This window comes from Lathyrus oleraceus, chromosome 2 (genome assembly GCF_024323335.1).
Source record: "Lathyrus oleraceus cultivar Zhongwan6 chromosome 2, CAAS_Psat_ZW6_1.0, whole genome shotgun sequence".
Lineage (NCBI taxonomy): Eukaryota > Viridiplantae > Streptophyta > Magnoliopsida > Fabales > Fabaceae > Lathyrus > Lathyrus oleraceus.
The window spans coordinates 418,373,579-418,379,746 of NC_066580.1; the positions used below are offsets into that span (position 1 = coordinate 418,373,579).

A 6,168-nucleotide genomic window follows, 5' to 3' on the forward strand; every position below is an offset into this window, starting at 1 on the left:
CCAACAACGCGGTGTCCTATCTACCAGGTATCCTAATTTAAATTGCTTACAAGAATTAGGATTACTTCAAGGTGTGCAATGGATGCTTCGGCTTTCTGATTTAACCTTTCTTTGCACACAAAATCACCTTACTTACCCATCACTCACCTTAGAGTTTTTAAGTTCTTATTCTTACACCACTCCACCCGGTGAGGACGAATACTTAACAGGTACCGCAAATTTACGCATGTTCAACACCGAGTACTCACTATCCCAGGACCAGTTGAGTGTCATGCTACACTTTCCTGTAGGAGACCAAGTCCACCCAAGAATCCCTCCGAACTCATAGTGGCACATAAACGCCTTCGACCTCTTTGGAAAAATATCCGGTGTGGAAACCAATAACTGGGATGCACAACTTGCTTCGCACATACACAACCCCACTATCCGGTATTTTATCCGTATTCTGCAAAACACCATTTTTGGAAGACCCAACAACAGTAAAGTCAACGCGAAGGAATTATTCTTCCTCCACTGCATCTTTTCAATCGACACAAAGGTAAACGCCGCCTCTTTCTTATTTCACCATATCCGTACCCTATGTGCTCGAGGCCGTCAACCTTTTGTGATTGGAGGATTAATAACCACCATCGCACTCGGCTTAAATCTAGGGGACCGACTTCATAATTTACAATCTCTGCCACCCCTATTTATGGATATAAGCTATTGACGCTCCAGCCGCTTAATCAAAAATAGGGTGGGCGAAAGGTATTATCTTATGGTGAATAACCAAGAAGTCCCAAGCGTTGTTTTGCCCAACATTGCCCTCACAGATGTCACCAACCCCAACCGATTCATCTACGATCTGAATGCTCCCGAACCTACCGAGCCTACACAAGCAAACCCGCCCCTGGACGAGTTTGAGGAAATGGAGCAAGGTGATCAAGGTCCTGAACAACAGTCAGCCCCGCTTAATCCTTTCGATAATGTGGCTGGTCCATCCTCCCGACGTCGTCGACGAAGAAGGCCTGCAACAAATGATGACATCATGGATGCTATTGAACATCAAGCCCAACGGCTTGATGCTATGCATGCGCAGAATAACAAAGTGATGCAACTGATGCGCCAGATGCAACAACAACAAGAAGCGAGGAATGCAATAACCGATCAGCGGTTCACTGACTTGCTCAACAGGTTTGATGACTTGGAAGTACGTCAACGATCACCGGGTCCGAGAACAAGAGGACGCAGGCAGAATTGAGCATTTTATTTATTTATTTTTCCCTTTCTTTTCGCTTTTCTTTAAAACATTGGGGACAATGTTTCATTTAAGTATAGGGGGAACACTTTGTTTCAGTTATGATTATTTCTCTTTCAACATTCCTCTTTCAAGTATGTTATTTCCCTTTCATTCATATAAATATATATAATATATATATATATATATATATATATATATATATATATATATATATATATATATATATATATAATATATTTATTTTAAGTCGAGTCCCTAGTGTGAAAAATCTTTATTATCTACTCCCCTCAATTTTCTTGAGCCATAACAAAAATTCAACACACTCAATAAGTATAAAGGTTGCTTATTTTATCAAACTTGAGTAAAATTAAGACAAAATTATTACCGCCCCAACACTCTAAAAACCTCAACATGTTAGATCAGGCTAAGTACCTATTATACCAATTCCTTGAACTTTTAGTTTTATAGTAACCCCGAGTAGTTTATACGAGAAGTCGGCACCATCTTAATAGCAAACTACGTGGAGAGCCGATGAATATAAGTGAATGATTCCCAAAACAACATATTAAAAATCAGGAAATGCACTAATTAAGTTAGGTGATCCTTACCCGATCATTTAATCCAAAGGTTGCGGACCCTACAAAAACATTGTATGAACGATCCATTATGAGTTGGTTTAGCGGTTTCTGGTGCTGAACTTGGTAGGGCGGACTACGATTCGATCCCCCGCAATTTGCAATGGACTAAATAACGAAGTTATCTAACTTATGTACCAGAACTTCTAGCTAAAAGGGGATCAGAATCGCTAACCGGTTACTCCACTATGTGCGCGAAAAGATAAAGGGCTTAATGTGATTTCGCTAGAATGAAAACGGGTGAAATAAGAGTAAAAGAACTAGGCTAGCAGTAATAGCGTGACTCGAACTGGTTTGCATAAGGTGGGGTTATCTGATGTTGTAACGGTAGTTGTTGATGTTAAGATTAAGCTCAGGTTATTTCTAAACGAGATTTACTTTCAACCTATTACGAATTGATGTGTGTTTAGAAATTTCATCTGGCTAATATTTTAAAACGACTTCTATATTGTATCTTGCTTGAGGACAAGCAAAAGTTTAAGTATGGGGGAGTTTGATAACATGAAATAATATCACATTTTTGGACTCGATTTAATTAAATTATATTATTATTTGATTCGATTTATTTTATATTATTCGATATTACTTGGTATTTTCCTTCTATTTGTTTCAGGTAACATTATTTGAAGCATATGTGAAAAAAGAAAGAAAAGGGGGTGCAAAAAGAGGATTCTCTAGGAAAAGCATTCCACTAAAGCCCAGCCCACAACTACAAGGAAAAGCGCTGTGACGCTGTGACGACCGCCACACATGGTGTGACGAGCGTCACGCCCCTCTGCTTAGTGTTACGAGCGTAACACATGGTGTGACGGACGTCACACCCCCCACTCCTATTTTTCTGCCTTTGACGCGCGTAACAGAAGCACTTCTCCCCTATTTCTCCGCTTGAGTCGTTGACACGTTAGAAAACCTACTGAAGAGACTTTGGAAGAAACGGTTACTTTATGGATGAATATAAATAGACCTCAAGGGATCCAATTGAGGGTTCCTCTCCTTTCCGCCGTGCAAGTTTTTACAGCAATATATTTTCCAGCATTCCATTTTCTCAGCATTTTTATTTCCTTAGCATTTTCTTTTCTTTTCTTTGTTAGCTTAATTTTTTAGGAATTCAATTAATTTTCTCACAATAGTTTCTACACCGGAAACTATTGTGTAACTTTTACTGGATCTAACCTTACGTTAGATCATAGTATTTTACTTCTTTGTTTTTATTTTACTGTCTGATCGAAGATTGTGAAGAACAAATCCAACCGGTTTGTGGTGGAGTGTTCAAGCATCGAAGCTAGGGAACAACCAAGATTTCTATTAATTTTACAGGTTCATTAATTTATTGTTTTAATTTATATATGCTATGTGCTGTTGTTTATCTATAATGTTTGTCTGATATGGCTGTATTTAAGCATAATTATTGTTTAGGCTTGTTTAGCATGTCCGGCTAAATAAATTTAGATATCGGTATGTAAAGTAAGCGGAATAAAGGAATCAAAACTGAGTTGGTTTAAATTTATTTAAAAATATAGTCACTCTTTTTATGGTCTCAATTTACAGAGTTAACACCAAAGTTTTTGTACGAGAGTAAAAGACATAAAGAAGTTAAAATCAATAGAACGACGGTTTGAGCTTTTAACTGGACAGTGTAAATTGGACATTAACTTTAAATCGGGGCGAGAGCAATTTTTAAAGTTTATTAAATTCTAATCATTTTCAAAAAGTATTTTTAAAGGTTAAATGTGAGGACGAGAGTTAAGCAGTTAAGTTTAATCATATAATCTAAGTCAACAGAGCGAGAGTTTGAGACGAGGGTGTTTAAACGGTTAGTATTTTAATAAAAAGAGTTTCTATAGATTCCATTGCTTTCAAAAAGTGATTTTAGATTTAACTAAATAGTGAGAGCGTACGTTAATATAAAGTCATAGTCTGATTCAACAGAGCGAGAGTTTGAGAAAAGACTTTTAATCAATAGTGTCTACTGAAAAGACTTATTTTAAAACTAAGAAACCAATGAAGATTTGATTCCCTAATTACGACGAACTACATACCGATATCCGTGTTATTTGATATTTAATCTAGATCCAATTTTAGTTTTACTTTTCCCCCTAATCATCAAAGTATCATCCGCCTTAGCTTTACGAAGTAACCTTAGAAAAACGGTATATCGATTCATTAAGTCCCTGTGGGATCGATATCTTTTAAAACTACGCGATTAGACTGTGCACTTGCAGTTAATACCCCAATAGACTCATAAAGTCGCGATCAAGTTTTTGGCGCCGTTGCCGGGGACTTTTATTTAGTCGATATCGTAACTCTTCTGTTACGCTGTAGAGACTAAGGCATTTTTTTATTTTTCCTTCTTTTTCGTTGATTTGTATGCCACACACTCGCTCACAAGGCGAACCGTACTACTTACGAATCAACGACGTTGAACGATATCTCCGAGTCTTACGACGAATTCGGGAGTATCGGGCTGCAAACAATCTTCCTCCAATCGAAATTCCGGATCTCAAAAATCTTCTTCCTTCGCCGATACCCGAGATGGCAGAACCAGCTCATGCTCTTCGAGATTACGCCGCTCCATCGCAAGATGAGCCGCATTCGAGTATTGCTCCACCCGCAATCGAAGCAAACAACTTCGAACTTAAACCTTCATTGTTGCAGGCAGTGCAATAGAACCAATTTTTTGGAAATCCTACCGAGGATCTAAAACTTCATTTATCCGTATTTGTCCAATACGCTGATACTGTTAAAGCTAATGGTGTCACTTCAGAGGCAATTCGAATTCGTCTCTTTCCTTTCTCGTTAAGGGATAAAGCTAGAAGATGGCTTCAGTCTCTTCCTTCCAACTCAGTCACCACATGGAATGAGTTGAAGAAAGTCTTTCTTGCCCGATATTTTCCTCCAAGCAAAACAGCTATGTTAAGAGCCCAGATAAATGGATTTAAATAGAAAGATAACGAGTCTCTTTTTGAAGCTTGGGAAAGATACAAAGACATGATGAGACTTTGCCCACACCATGGTTTAGAGGACTGGTTAGTAATTCATACCTTCTATAATGGTCTCTTGTACAACACAAGGTTAACGATTGACTCCGCCACCGGCGGTGCGCTTATGGATAAACCTTACGCTGACGCTTATCAACTTATCGAGAGCATGGCCCAAAACCATTATCAGTGGGGAAGCGACCGAACGATGGTAGAAAAACCTCAAACAAAAGGGGGCATGTACGAGATAAGTAGCCTTGATCATGTTAATGCAAAAGTGGATGCTCTTGCCCAGAAAATTGAAAGTTTGAATGTATCACCTCCAGCCACCGTGGTTGCCGTAACTCAGAATTGTGAAGTCTGTGGAATTCAAGGTCACACTCCTACAGATTGTCAACTCCTAACAGGAATCCAAGCAGAGCAAGTGAACTATGCTCAAGGAAATCCCTACTCGCATACCTATAACTCAAACTGGAAGAACCATCCTAATTTTTCATATAAGAGTAATAATGCTTTATACGCACCAGGTCAAGCTCCCAGTCAAGCCCCAGCTATACCTCCTGGATATCAAAAGCCGACCCCATCTACACCTAACAATAACGTTCCTAGAAAATCCAACTTGGAAATCATGATGGAGAACTTCATAGCTTCTCAACAGCAAACCAATAAAGAGTTCTTAAACCAGAATGTACACACTAACGAACAAATTAAACAACTAGCAAGTAAAGTAGATGCCCTGGCTACCCATAACAAAATGCTGGAAACACAGATCTCGCAAGTAGCTCAACAACAAGCGCCTACTGCTGCCCCAACTGGTACATTTCCTGGACAGCCCCAACCTAACCCGAAAAGCCACGCACATGCAATTATATTAAGAAGTCGAACAGAGGTAGAAGGACCGTCTGACCCAAGGATTGAAAACCAAAACTCTAAAAAGTCAACTGAGGAAGAAAGTAAACCTAAGGAAAAGGAAGAGTGTAATAAGGAAATTGTAGAAAAAGAAGAACCTTATGTACCTCCACCGCCTTACAAACCACCTATCCCTTATCCTCAAAGGCAAATTAAAACCAAAGACGCGGGCCAATTTAAAAAAATTGTTGACCTACTGAAACAATTAAACGTCACCATTCCTTTTACAAAAGCTATTACACAGATGCCCTCATATGCTAAGTTCTTAAAAGAAATTCTTTCTAATAAAAGGAAACTTGAAGATAGCGAAACCGTTACACTCACTGCTGAGTGCAGCGCGATAATCCAAAATATGCCTCCTAAACTTAAAGACCCTGGTAGTTTCTCTATACCCTGTCAACTAGGA

The 6,168-nt window shown here is 38.8% G+C and overlaps 1 non-coding gene across 1 annotated transcript; it reads right to left on the minus strand.

The window, feature by feature from the left end:
- Positions 1–4,785: 4,785 nt before the first annotated feature.
- On the minus strand, positions 4,786–4,892 carry LOC127124046 (small nucleolar RNA R71). The gene has a single exon (XR_007803689.1). It is a non-coding gene; the product is annotated as a small nucleolar RNA R71 (small nucleolar RNA).
- Positions 4,893–6,168: the final 1,276 nt, after the last annotated feature.